The sequence below is a fragment of the Bidens hawaiensis genome, unplaced genomic scaffold (genome assembly GCF_021521415.1).
Source record: "Bidens hawaiensis isolate Kalapana, Puna unplaced genomic scaffold, B.hawaiensis_p1.1 tig00029652_1, whole genome shotgun sequence".
Lineage (NCBI taxonomy): Eukaryota > Viridiplantae > Streptophyta > Magnoliopsida > Asterales > Asteraceae > Bidens > Bidens hawaiensis.
Genome location: NW_027494918.1, coordinates 185,762 through 200,426, shown reverse-complemented (window position 1 = coordinate 200,426; position 14,665 = coordinate 185,762). Strand labels below are relative to the sequence as shown.

The window sequence follows — 14,665 nt, the reverse complement described above, 5'->3', positions numbered from 1 at the left end:
ACAATATTTTATGACCCTAAGAAAGAATCGGATCAATAGTTATAACCTCACGCCACCCAACGGCCCGTTCGAAATTTTGCTAGTATTACCAAATGGGGTAGTACACGAGCCGTAGGAAAAACTGAGTATGGGTCGAACCACTTAATCGGATCATAAATTCGGTCATGGAGACTGCCATACAATATTTTATGACCCTATGAAAGAATCGGATCAATAATTATACCCTCACGCCACCCCATTGCCCGTTCGAAATTTTGCCAGTATTGCAAAAGGGGGTAGTACACGAACCGGAGGAAAAACTGAGGATGGGTCGAACCACTGAATCGGATCATCAATTCGGTCTAGGAGACTGCCATACAATATTTCATGACTCTAAGAAAGAATCGGATCAATAATTATGAACTCACTCCACCCCGTGGCCCGTTCGAATATTTGCCAGTATTGCCAAAGGGGGTAGTACACGAGCCGGAGAAAAACTGAGTATGGGTTCGGTCATGGAGACTGCCATACAATATTTTATGACCCTAAGAAAGAATCGGATCAATAATTATGCCCTCACGCCACCCCGTTGCCCGTTCGAAATTTTGCCAGTATTGCAAAAGGGTACGAACCGAAGGAAAAACTGAGATGGGTCGAACCACTGAATCGGATCATCAATTCGGTCTAGGAGACTGCCATACAATATTTTATGACTCTAAGAAAGAATCGGATCAATAATTATGCCCTCACGCCACCCCGTGGCCCGTTTAAAATTTTGCAAGTATTGCCATAGGGGGTATTACACGAGCCGGAGGAAAAACTGAGTATGGGTCGAACCACTGAATCGGATCATAAATTCGGTCATGGAGAATGCCATACAATATTTTATGACCCTAAGAAAGAATCAAATCAATAATTATGCCCTCACGCCACCCTGTTGCCCGTTCGAAATTTTGCCAGTATTGCAAAAGGGGGTAGTACACGATCCGGAGGAAAAACTGAGGATGGGTCTAACCACTGAATCGGATCATAAATTCGGTCTAGGAGACTGCCATACAATATTTTATGACCCTAAGAAAGAATCGGATCAATAGTTATGACCTCACGCCACCCAACGGCCCGTTCGAAATTTTGCCAGTATTACCAAAGGGGGTAGTACACGAGCCGTAGGAAAAACTGAGTATGGGTCGAACCACTGAATCGGATCATAAATTCGGTCATGGAGAATGCCATACAATATTTTATGACCCTAAGAAAGAATCAGATCAATAATTATGCCCTCACGCCACCCCGTTGCCCGTTCGAAATTTTGCCAGTATTGCAAAAGGGGGTAGTACACGATCCGGAGGAAAAACTGAGGATGGGTCGAACCACTGAACCGGATCATCAATTCGGTTTAGGAGACTGCCATACAATATTTTATGACCCTAAGAATGAATCGGATCAATAATTATGCCCTCACGCCACCCAATGGCCCGTTCGAAATTTTGCCAGTATTGCCAAAGGTGGTAGTTCACGAGCCGTAGGAAAAACTGAGTATGGGTCGAACCACTGAATCGGATTATAAATTCGGTCATGGAGAATGCCATACAATATTTTATGACCCTAAGAAAGAATCTGATCAATAATTATGCCCTCACGCCACCCCGTTGCCCGTTCGAAATTTTGCCAGTATTGCAAAAGGGGGTAGTACAGGAACCGGAGGAAAAACAGAGGATGGGTCGAACCACTGAATCGGATCATCAATTCGGTTTAGGAGACTGCCATACAATATTTTATGACCCTAAGAATGAATCGGATCAATAATTATGCCCTCACGCCACCCAATGGCCCGTTCGAAATTTTGCCAGTATTGCCAAAGGTGGTAGTTCACGAGCCGTAGGAAAAACTGAGTATGGGTCGAACCACTGAATCGGATCATAAATTCGGTCATGGAGAATGCCATACAATATTTTATGACCCTAAGAAAGAATCATATCAATAATTATGCCCTCACGCCACCCCGTTGCCCGTTCGAAATTTTGCCAGTATTGCAAAAGGGGGTAGTACACGATCCGGAGGAAAAACTGAGGATGGGTCTAACCACTGAATCGGATCATAAATTCGGTCTAGGAGACTGCCATACAATATTTTATGACCCTAAGAAAGAATCGGATCAATAGTTATGACCTCACGCCACCCAACGGCCCGTTCGAAATTTTGCCAGTATTACCAAATGGGGTAGTACACGAGCCGTAGGAAAAACTGAGTATGGGTCGAACCACTTAATCGGATCATAAATTCGGTCATGGAGACTGCCATACAATATTTTATGACCCTATGAAAGAATCGGATCAATAATTATACCCTCACGCCACCCCATTGCCCGTTCGAAATTTTGCCAGTATTGCAAAAGGGGGTAGTACACGAACCGGAGGAAAAACTGAGGATGGGTCGAACCACTGAATCGGATCATCAATTCGGTCTAGGAGACTGCCATACAATATTTCATGACTCTAAGAAAGAATCGGATCAATAATTTTGAACTCACTCCACCCCGTGGCCCGTTCGAATATTTGCCAGTATTGCCATAGGGGGTAGTACACGAGCCGGAGAAAAACTGAGTATGGGTTCGGTCATGGAGACTGCCATACAATATTTTATGACCCTAAGAAAGAATCGGATCAATAATTATGCCCTCACGCCACCCCGTTGCCCGTTCGAAATTTTGCCAGTATTGCAAAAGGGTACGAACCGAAGGAAAAACTGAGGATGGGTCGAACCACTGAATCGGATCATCAATTCGGTCTAGGAGACTGCCATACAATATTTTATGACTCTAAGAAAGAATCGGATCAATAATTATGCCCTCACGCCACCCCGTGGCCCGTTTAAAATTTTGCAAGTATTTCCATAGGGGGTATTACACGAGCCGGAGGAAAAACTGAGTATGGGTCGAACCACTAAATAAGATCATAAATCCGGTCATGGAGATTGCCATACAATATTTTATGACCCTAAGAAAGAATCTGATCAATAATTATGCCCACACGCCAGCCCGTTGCCCGTTCGAAATTTTGCCAGTATTGCCAAAGGGGGTAGTACACGAGCCGGAGGAAAAACTGAGTATGGGTCGAACCACTGAATCGGATCATAAATTCGGTCATGTATAATGCCATACAATATTTTATGACCCTAAGAAAGAATCTGATCAATAATTATGCCCTCGCGCCACCCCGTTGCCCGTTCGAAATTTTGCCAGTAGTGCCAAAGGGGGTAGTACACGAACCGGAGGAAAAACTGAGGATTGGTCGAACCACTGAATCGGATCATCAATTCGGTCTAGGAGACTGCCATACAATATTTTATGACTCTAAGAAAGAATCGGATCAATAATTATGCCCTCACGACACCCCGTGGCCCGTTCAAAATTTTGCAACTATTGCCATAGGGGGTATTACACGAGCCGGAGGAAAAACTGACTATGGGTTGAACCACTGAATCAGATCATAAATTCGGTCATGGAGACTGCCATACAATATTTTATGACCCTAAGAAAGAATCGGATCAATAATTATGCCCTCACGCCACCCCGTGGCCCGTTCAAAATTTTGCAACTATTGCCATAGGGGGTATTACACGAGCCGGAGGAAAAACTGACTATGGGTTGAACCACTGAATCAGATCATAAATTCGGTCATGGAGACTGCCATACAATATTTTATGACCCTAAGAAAGAATTAGATCAATAATTATGCCCACACGCCACCCCGTTGCCCGTTCGAAATTTTGCCTGTATTGCCAAAGGGGGTAGTACACAAACTGGAGGAAAAACTGAGTATGGGTCGAACCACTGAATCAGATCATAAATTCGGTCATGGAGACTGCCATACAATATTTTATGACCCTAAGAAAGAATCGGATCAATAATTATGCCCTCACGCCACCCCGTGGCCCGTTCGAAATTTTGCCAGTATTGCCATAGGGGGTAGTACACGACCCGGAGAAAAAACTGAGGATGGGTCTAACCACTGAATCGGATCATAAATTCGGTCTTGTAGACTGCCATACAATATTTTATGACCATAAGAAAGAATCAGATCATAAATTCGGTCATGGAGACTGCCATACAATATTTTATGACCCTAAGAAAGAATCGGATCAATAATTATGCCATCACGCCACCCCGTTGCCCGTTAGAAATTTTGCCAGTATTGCAAAAGGGGGTAGTACACGAGCTGGAGGAAAAACAGAGGATGGGTCGAACCACAGAATCGGATCATAAATTCGGTCATGTAGACTGCCATACAATATTTTATGACCCTAAGAAAGAATCTGATCAATAATTATGCCCTCACGCCACCCCGTTGCTCGTTCGAAATTTTGCCAGTATTGCAAAAGGTGGTAGTACAGGAACCGGAGGAAAAACAGAGGATGGGTCGAACCACTGAATCGGATCATCAATTCGGTTTAGGAGACTGCCATACAATATTTTATGACCCTAAGAAAGAATCGGATCAATAATTATGCCCTCACGCCACCCAATGGCCCGTTCGAAATTTTGCCAGTATTGCCAAAGGGGGTAGTACACGAGCCGTAGGAAAAACTGAGTATGGGTCGAACCACTGAATCGGATCATAAATTCCGTCATGGAGAATGCCATACAATATTTTATGACCCTAAGAAAGAATCAGATCAATAATTATGCCCTCACGCCACCCCATTGCCCGTTCGAAATTTTGCCAGTATTGCAAAAGGGGGTAGTACACGACCCGGAGGAAAAACTGAGGATGGGTCTAACCACTGAATCGGATCATAAATTCGGTCTAGGAGACTGCCATACAATATTTTATGACCCTAAGAAAGAATCGGATCAATAGTTATGACCTCACGTCACCCAATGGCCCGTTCGAAATTTTGCCAATATTGCCAAAGGGGGGTAGTACACGAGCCTTAGGAAAACCTGAGTATGGGTCGAACCACTAAATCGGATCATGAATTCGGTCATGGAGACTGCCATACAATATTTTATGACCCTATGAAAGAATCGGATCAATAATTTTGCCCTCACGCCACCCCATTGCCCGTTCGAAATTTTGCCAGTATTGCAAAAGGGGGTAGTACACGAACCGGAGGAAAAACTGAGGATGGGTCGAACCACTGAATCGGATCATCAATTCGGTCTCGGAGACTGCCATACAATATTTTATGACTCTAAGAAAGAATCGGATCAATAATTATGAACTCACTCCACCCCGTGGCCCGTTCGAATATTTGCCAGTATTGCCATAGGGGGTAGTACACGAGCCGGAGAAAAACTGAGTATGGGTTCGGTCATGGAGACTGCCATACAATATTTTATGACCCTATGAAAGAATCGGATCAATAATTATGCCCTCAGGCCACCCCGTTGCCCGTTCGAAATATTGCTAGTATTGCAAAAGGGGGTAGTACACGAACCGAAGGAAAAACCTAGGATAGGTCGAACCACTGAATCGGATCATCAATTCGGTCTAGGAGACTGCCATACAATATTTTATGACTCTAAGAAAGAATCGGATCAATAATTATGCCCTCACGCCACCCCGTGGCCCGTTTAAAATTTTGCAAGTATTGCCATAGGGGGTAGTACACGAGCCGGAGGAAAAACTGAGTATGGGTCGAACCATTGAATCGGATCATAAATTCGGTCATGTATAATGCAATACAATATTTTATGACCCTAAGAAAGAATCTGATCAATAATTATGCCCTCGCGCCACCCCGTTGCCCGTTTGAAATTTTGCCGGTATTGCCAAAGGGGGTAGTACACGAACCGGAGGAAAAACTGAGTATGGGTTGAACCACTGAATCGGATCATCAATTCGGTCTATGAGACTGCCATACAATATTTTATGACTAAGAAAGAATCGGATCAATAATTATGCCCTCACGACACACCGTGGCCCGTTCAAAATTTTGCAACTATTGCCTTAGGGGGTATTACACGAGCCGGAGGAAAAACTGAGTATGGGTCGAACCACTGAATCAGATCATAAATTCGGTCATGGAGATTGCCATACAACATTTTATGACCCTAAGAAAGAATCAGATCAATAATTATGCCCACACGCCACCCCGTTGCCCGTTCGAAATTTTGCCAGTATTGCCAAAGGGGGTTGTACACGAGCCGGAGGAAAAACTTAGTATGGGTCGAACCACTGAATCGGATCATCAATTCGGTGTAGGAGACTGCCATTCAATATTTATGACTCTAAGAAAGAATCGGATCAATAATTATGCCCTCACTCCACCCCGTGGCCCGTTCGAATATTTGCCAGTATTGCCATAGGGGGTAGTACACGAGCCGGAGAAAAACTGAGTATGGGTTCGGTCATGGAGACTGCCATACAATATTTTATGACCCTAAGAAAAAATCGGATCAATAATTATGCCCTCACGCCACCCTGTTGCCCGTTCGAAATTTTGCCAGTATTGCAAAAGGGGGTAGTACACGAACCGAAGGAAAAACTGAGAATGGGTCGAACCACTGAATCGGATCATCAATTCGGTCTAGGAGACAGCCATACAATATTTTATAACTCTAAGAAAGAATCGGATCAATAATTATGACCTCACTCCACCCCGTGGCCCGTTCGAATATTTGCCAGTATTGCCATAGGGGGTAGTACACGAGTCGGAGAAAAACTGAGTATGGGTTCGGTCATGGAGACTGCCATACAATATTTTATGACCCTAAGAAAGAATCGGATCAATAATTATGCCCTCACGCCACCCCGTTGCCCGTTCTAAATTTTGCCAGTATTGCAAAAGGGGGTAGTACACGAACCGAAGGAAAAACTGAGGATGGGTCGAACCACTGAATCGGATCATCAATTCGGTCTAGGAGACTGCCATACAATATTTTATGACTCTAAGAAAGAATCGGATCAATAATTATGCCCTCACGCCACCCCGTGGCCCGTTTAAAATTTTGCAAGTATTGCCATAGGGGGTATTACACGAGCCGGAGGAAAAACTGAGTATGGGTCGAACTACTGAATCAGATCATAAATCTGGTCATGGAGATTGCCATACAATATTTTATGACCCTAAGAAAGAATCAGATCAAAAATTATGCCCACACGCCACCCCGTTGCCCGTTCGAAATTTTGCCAGTATTGCCAAAGGGGGTAGTACACGAGCCGGAGGAAAAACTGAGTATGGGTCGAATCACTGAATCGAATCATAAATTCGGTCATGTAGAATGCCATACAATATTTTATGACCCTAAGAAAGAATCTGATCAATAATTATGCCCTCGCGCCACCCAGTTGCCCGTTCGAAATTTTGCCAGTTTTGCGAAAGGGGGTAGTACACGAACCGGAGGAAAAACTGAGGATGGGTCGAACCACTGAATCGGATCATCAATTCGGTCTAGGAGACTGCCATACAATATTTTATGACTCTAAGAAAGAATCGGATCAATAATTATGCCTGTTGGTGCATTGTGTGACCGTCGCTATGCAATTCTGACCAGCGGAACGCCACAGGCGAAGTTAGAACAACTTCGCCATAGGCGAAGTTAGCACAACTTCTGCCACAGGCGAAGTTATATCAACTTCGCCATAGGCGAAGTTGTAACAACTTCACCTACAGGCCCAAGCCCGTGAAGTTTATATATATATATGTGTGTCGTGTTTAGGGTTAGCAATCCAGTAATTCAGAGAGTTGTGTGTTACAGTTTGAGTGTCGAGAGAGAACAAACAGAGAGAGAGTGTCGTCAGGGACGACCCGAGGTAGAGCTCACCTCGGGTCGGACGTGTTTCTGTTTATGTTACGGTATGTAACGTGTTTGTTTAATTATTATTATAAAGAATCTGCAGATTTGTTTATCCCGTTCTTGTATTCGTTCTTGTATTTGTTCGTGTATTTGTTCGTGTACGTGTTTGTGTTCTTCATCTTGTACACCATTAACGAGTCTAGGAGAATTCCGCACTCCTAGACCTCGTGCGGATCTCGTATCGATCAGCGATGCCCCCGGGGGGACCTACAATGCCCTCACGACACCCCGTTGCCCGTTCGAAATTTTGCCAGTATTGCCATAGGGGGGTAGTACACGACCCGGAGGAAAAACTGAGGATGGGTCGAACCACTGAAACGGATCATCAATTCGGTCCAGGAGACTGCCATGCAATATTTTATGACTCTAAGAAAGAATCGGATCAATAATTATGCCCTCACGCCACCCCGTGGCCCGTTCGAAATTTTGCCAGTATTGCCATAGGGGGTAGTACACGAGCCGGAGAAAAACTGAGTATGGGTTCGGTCATGGAGACTGCCATACAATATTTTATGACCCTAAGAAAGAATCGGATCAATAATTATGCCCTCACGCCACCCCGTTGCCCGTTCAAAATTTTGCCAGTATTGCCATAGGGGGTAGTACACGAGCCGGAGGAAAAACTGAGGATGGGTCTAACCACTGAATCGGATCATAAATTTGGTCTAGGAGACTGCCATATAATATTTTATGACCCTAAGAAAGAATCGGATCAATACTTATGACCTCACGCCACCCAATGCCCCGTTCGAAAATTTGCCAGTATTGCCAAAGGGGGTAGTACACGAGCCGTAGGAAAAACTGAGTATGGGTCGAACCACTGAATCGGATCATAAATTCGGTCATTGAGACTGCCATACAATATTTTATGACCCAAAGAAAGAATCGGATCAATAATTATGCCTTACGCCACCCCGTTGCCCGTTCGAAATTTTGCCAGTATTTCCAAAGGGGGTAGTACACGAGCCGTAGGAAAAACTGAGTAAGGGTCGAACCACTGAATCGGATCATAAATTCGGTCATGGAGACTACCATATAATATTTTATTACCCTAAAAAGAATAGGATCAATAAATATACCCTCACGCAACCCGTTGCCCGTTCGAAATTTTGCCAGTATTGCCAAAGGGGGTTGTACACGAGCCGGAGGAAAAACTGAGTATGGGTCGAACCACTGAATCGGATCATAAATTCGGTCATGTAGACTGCAATACAATATTTTATGACCCTAAGAAAGAATCGGATTAATAATTATGCCCACACGCCACCTCGTTGCCCGTTCGAAATTTTGCCAGTATTGCCAAAGTGGGTAGTACACGAGCCGGAGGAAAAACTAAGTATGGGTCGAACAACTGAATTGGATCATAAATTCGGTCATGTAGACTGCCATACAATACTTTAAGACCCTAAGAATGAATCTGATCAATAATTATGCCCTCACGCCACCCCGTTGCCCGTTCGAAATTTTGCCTGTATTGGCATAGGGGGTAGTACACGACCCTGAGGAAAAACTGAGGATGGGTCGAACCACTGAATCGGATCATCAATTCAGTCTAGGAGACTGCCATACAATATTTTATGACTCTAAGAAATAATCGGATCAATAATTATGCCCTCACGCCACCCCGCGGCCCGTTCGAAATTTTGCCAGTATTGCCATAGGGGGTAGTACACGAGCCGGAGAAAAGCTGAGTATGGGTTCGGTCATGGAGACTGCCATACAATATTTTATGACCCTAAGAAAGAATCGAATCAATAATTATGCCCTCACGCCACCCCTTTGCCTATTCAAAATTTTGCTAGTATTGCCATAGGGGGTTTTACACGACCCGAAGGAAAAACTGAGGATGGGTCTAACCACTGAATCGGATCATAAATTTGGTCTTGGAGACTGCCATACAATATTTTATGACCCTAAGAAAGAATCGGATCAATACTTATGACCTCACGCCACCCCGTTGCCCGTTCGAAATTTTGCCAGTATTGGCATAGGGGGTAGTACACGACCCGGAGGAAAAACTGAGGATGGGTCGAACCACTGAATCGGATCATCAATTCGGTCTAGAAGACTGCCATACAATATTTTATGACTCTAAGAAAGAATCGGATCAATAATTATGCCTTCACGCCACCCCGTGGCCCGTTCGAAATTTTGCCTGTATTGCCATAGGGGGTAGTACACGAGCCGGAGAAAAACTGAGTACGGGTTCGGTCATGGAGACTGCCATACAATATTTTATGACCCTAAGAAAGAATCGGATCAATAATTATGCCCTCACGCCACCCCGTTGCCCGTTCAAAATTTTGCTAGTATTGCCATAGGGGGTTGTACATGACCCGGAGGAAAAACTGAGGATGGGTCTAACCACTGAATCGGATCATAAATTTGGTCTTGGAGACTGCCATACAATATTTTATGACCCTAAGAAAGAATCGGATCAATACTTATGACCTCACGCCACCCAATGGCCCGTTCGAAATTTTGCAAGTATTGCCAAAGGGGGTAGTACACGAGCCGTAGGAAAAACTGAGTATTGGTCGAACCACTGAATCGGATCATAAATTCGGTCATGGAGACTGCCGTACAATATTTTATGACCTAAAGAAAGAATCGGATCAATAATTATGCCTTACGCCACCCCGTTGCCCGTTCGAAATTTTGCCAGTATTTCCAAAGGGGGTAGTACACGAGCCGTAGGAAAAACTGAGTATGGGTCGAACCACTGAATCGGATCATAAATTCGGTCATGGTGACTACCATACAATATTTTATTACCCTAAAAAGAATCGGATCAATAATTATGCCCTCACGCCACCCCGTTGCCCGTTCGAAATTTTGCCAGTATTGCCAAAGGGGGTAGTACACGAGCCGGAGGAAACACTGAGTATGGGTCGAACCACTGAATCGGATCATAAATTCGGTCATGTAGACTGCCATACATTATTTTATGACTCTAAAAAAGAATCGGATCAATAATTATGCCCTCACGACACCCCGTGGCCCGTTCAAAATTTTGCAACTATTGCCATAGGGGGTATTACACGAGCCGGAGGAAAAACTGAGTATGGGTCGAACCACTGAATCAGATCATAAATTCGGTCATGGAGATTGCCATACAATTTTTTAAGACCCTAAGAAAGAATCAGATCAATAATTATACCCACACGCCACCCCGTTGCCCGTTCGAAATTTTGCCAGTATTGCCAAAGGGGGTAGTACACGAGCCGGAGGAAAAACTGAGTATTGATCGAACAACTGAATTGGATCATAAATTCGGTCATGTAGACTGCCATACAATACTTTATGACCCTAAGAAAGAATCTGATCAATAATTATGCCCTCACGCCACCCCGTTGCCCGATCGAAATTTTGCCAGTATTGCCATAGGGGGTAGTACACGACACGGAGGAAAAACTGAGGATGGGTCGAACCACTGAATCGGATCATCAATTCGGTCTATGAGACCGCCATACAATATTTTATGACTCTAAGAAAGAATCGGATCAATAATTATGCCCTCACGCCACCCCGTGGCCCGTTCGAAATTTTGCCAGTATTGCCATAGGGGGTAGTACACGAGCCGGAGAAAAACTGAGTATGGGTTCGGTCATGGAGACTGCCATTCAATATTTTATGACCCTAAGAAAGAATCGGATCAATAATTATGCCTTCACGCCACCCCGTTGCCCGTTCAAAATTTTGCTAGTATTGCCATAGGGGGTTGTACACGACCCGGAGGAAAAACTGAGGATGGGTCTAACCACTGAATCAGATCATAAATTTGGTCTAGGAGACTGCCATACAATATTTTATAACCCTAAGAAAGAATCGGATCAATACTTATGACCTCACGCCACCCAATGGCCCGTTCGAAATTTTGCAAGTATTGCCAAAGGGGGTAGTACACGAGCCGTAGGAAAAACTGAGTATGGGTCGAACCACTGAATCGTATCATAAATTCGGTCATGGAGACTGCCATACAATATTTTATGACCCAAAGAAAGAATCGTATCAATAATTATGCCTTACGCCACCCCGTTGCCCGTTCGAAATTTTGACAGTATTTCCAAAAGGTGTAGTACACGAGCCGTAGGAAAAACTGAGTATGGGTCGAACCACTGAATCGGATCATAAATTCGGTCATGGAGACTACCATACAATATTTTATTACCCTAAAAAGAATCGGATCAATAATTATGCCCTCACGCCACCCCGTTTCCCGTTCGAAATTTTGCCAGTATTGCCAAAGGGGGTAGTACACAAGCCGGAGGAAACACTGAGCATGGGTCGAACCACTGAATCGGATCATAAATTCGGTCATGTAGACTGCCATACATTATTTTATGACTCTAAAAAAGAATCGGATCAATAATTATGCCCTCACGACACCCCGTGGCCTGTTCAAAATTTTGCAACTATTGCCATAGGGGGTATTACACGAGCCGGAGGAAAAACTGAGTATGGGTCGAACCACTGAATCAGATCATAAATTCGGTCATGGAGATTGCCATACAATTTTTTAAGACCCTAAGAAAGAATCAGATCAATAATTATACCCACACGCCACCCCGTTGCCCGTTCGAAATTTTGCCAGTATTGCCAAAGGGGGTAGTACACGAGCCGGAGGAAAAACTGAGTATTGGTCGAACAACTGAATTGGATCATAAATTCGGTCATGTAGACTGCCATACAATACTTTATGACCCTAAGAAAGAATCTGATCAATAATTATGCCCTCACGCCACCCCGTTGCCCGATTGAAATTTTGCCAGTATTGCCATAGGGGGTAGTACACGACCCGGAGGAAAAACTGAGGATGGGTCGAACCACTGAATCGGATCATCAATTCGGTCTATGAGACCGCCATACAATATTTTATGACTCTAAGAAAGAATCGGATCAATAATTATGCCCTCACGCCACCCCGTGGCCCGTTCGAAATTTTGCCAGTATTGCCATAGGGGGTAGTACACGAGCCGGAGAAAAACTGAGTATGGGTTCGGTCATGGAGACTGCCATTCAGTATTTTATGACCCTAAGAAAGAATCGGATCAATAATTATGCCTTCACGCCACCCCGTTGCCCGTTCAAAATTTTGCTAGTATTGCCATAGGGGGTTGTACACGACCCGGAGGAAAAACTGAGGATGGGTCTAACCACTGAATCAGATCATAAATTTGGTCTAGGAGACTGCCATACAATATTTTATAACCCTAAGAAAGAATCGGATCAATACTTATGACCTCACGCCACCCAATGGCCCGTTCGAAATTTTGCAAGTATTGCCAAAGGGGGTAGTACACGAGCCGTAGGAAAAACTGAGTATGGGTCGAACCACTGAATCGTATCATAAATTCGGTCATGGAGACTGCCATACAATATTTTATGACCCAAAGAAAGAATCGGATCAATAATTATGCCTTACGCCACCCCGTTGCCCGTTCGAAATTTTGACAGTATTTCCAAAATGGGTAGTACACGAGCCGTAGGAAAAACTGAGTATGGGTCGAACCACTGAATCGGATCATAAATTCGGTCATGGAGACTACCATACAATATTTTATTACCCTAAAAAGAATCGGATCAATAATTATGCCCTCACGCCACCCCGTTTCCCGTTCGAAATTTTGCCAGTATTGCCAAAGAGGGTAGTACACAAGCCGGAGGAAAAACTGAGTATGGGTCGAACCACTGAATCGGATCATAAGTTCGGTCATGTAGACTGCCATACAATATTTTATGACACTAAGAAAGAATCGGATCAATAATTATGCCCTCACGACACCCCGTGGCCCGTTCAAAATTTTGCAACTATTGCCATAGGGGGTATTACACGAGCCAGAGGAAAAACTGAGTATGGGTCGAACCACTGAATCAGATCATAAATTCGGTCATGGAGATTGCCATACAATATTTTATGACCCTAAGAAAGAATCAGATCAATAATTATGCCATCACGCCACCCTTTTGCCCGTTCGAAATTTTGCCAGTATTGCCAAATGGGGTAGTACACGAGCCGGAGGAAAAACTGAGTATGGGTCGAACAACTGAATCGGATCATAAATTCGGTCATGTAGACTGCCATACAATACTTTATTACCCTAAGAAAGAATCTGATCAATAATTATGCCCTCACGCCACCCCGTTGCCCGTTCGAAATATTGCCAGTATTGCCATAGGGGGTAGTACACGACCCGGAGGAAAAACTGAGGATGGGTCGAACAACTGAATCGGATCATCAATTCGGTCTAGGAGACTGCCATACAATATTTTATGATCTAAGAAAGAATCGGTTCAATAATTATGCCCTCACTCCACCCCGTGGCTCGTTCGAAATTTTGCCAGTATTGCCATAGGGGGTTGTACACGAGCTGGAGGAAAAACTGAGTATGGGTCGAACCACTGAATCAGATCATAAATTCGGTCATGGAGACTGCCATACAATATTTTATGACTCTAAGAAAGAATCGGATCAATAATTATGCCCTCACGCCACCCCGTTGTCCGTTCGAAATTTTGCCAGTATTGCAAAAGGGGGTAGTACACGAACCGGAGGAAAAACTGAGGATGGGTCGAACCACTGAATCGGATCATTAATTCGGTCTAAGAGACTGCCATACAATATTTTATGACTCTAAGAAAGAATCGGATCAATAATTATGCCCTCACTCCACCACGTGGCCCGTTCGAAATTTTGCCAGTATTGCCATAGGGGGTAGTACACGAGCCGGAGAAAAACTGAGTATGGGTCGAACCACTGAATCGGATCATAAATTCGGTCATGGAGACTGCCATACAATATTTTAGGACCCTAAGAAAGAATCGGATCAATAATTATGCCCTCACACCACCCCGTTGCCCATTCGAAATTTTGCCAGTATTGCC

The 14,665-nt window shown here is 44.1% G+C and overlaps 1 long non-coding RNA gene across 1 annotated transcript; it reads right to left on the bottom strand.

Annotated features, from left to right (window-relative positions):
* Positions 1-1,881: 1,881 nt before the first annotated feature.
* On the bottom strand, positions 1,882-13,858 carry LOC143579293 (uncharacterized). The gene is made up of 2 exons (XR_013143433.1): positions 13,810-13,858; positions 1,882-2,045 (listed from the first exon to the last, which is right to left on the bottom strand). It is a non-coding gene; the product is annotated as an uncharacterized LOC143579293 (long non-coding RNA).
* Between the last annotated feature and the right edge of the window lie 807 nt (positions 13,859-14,665).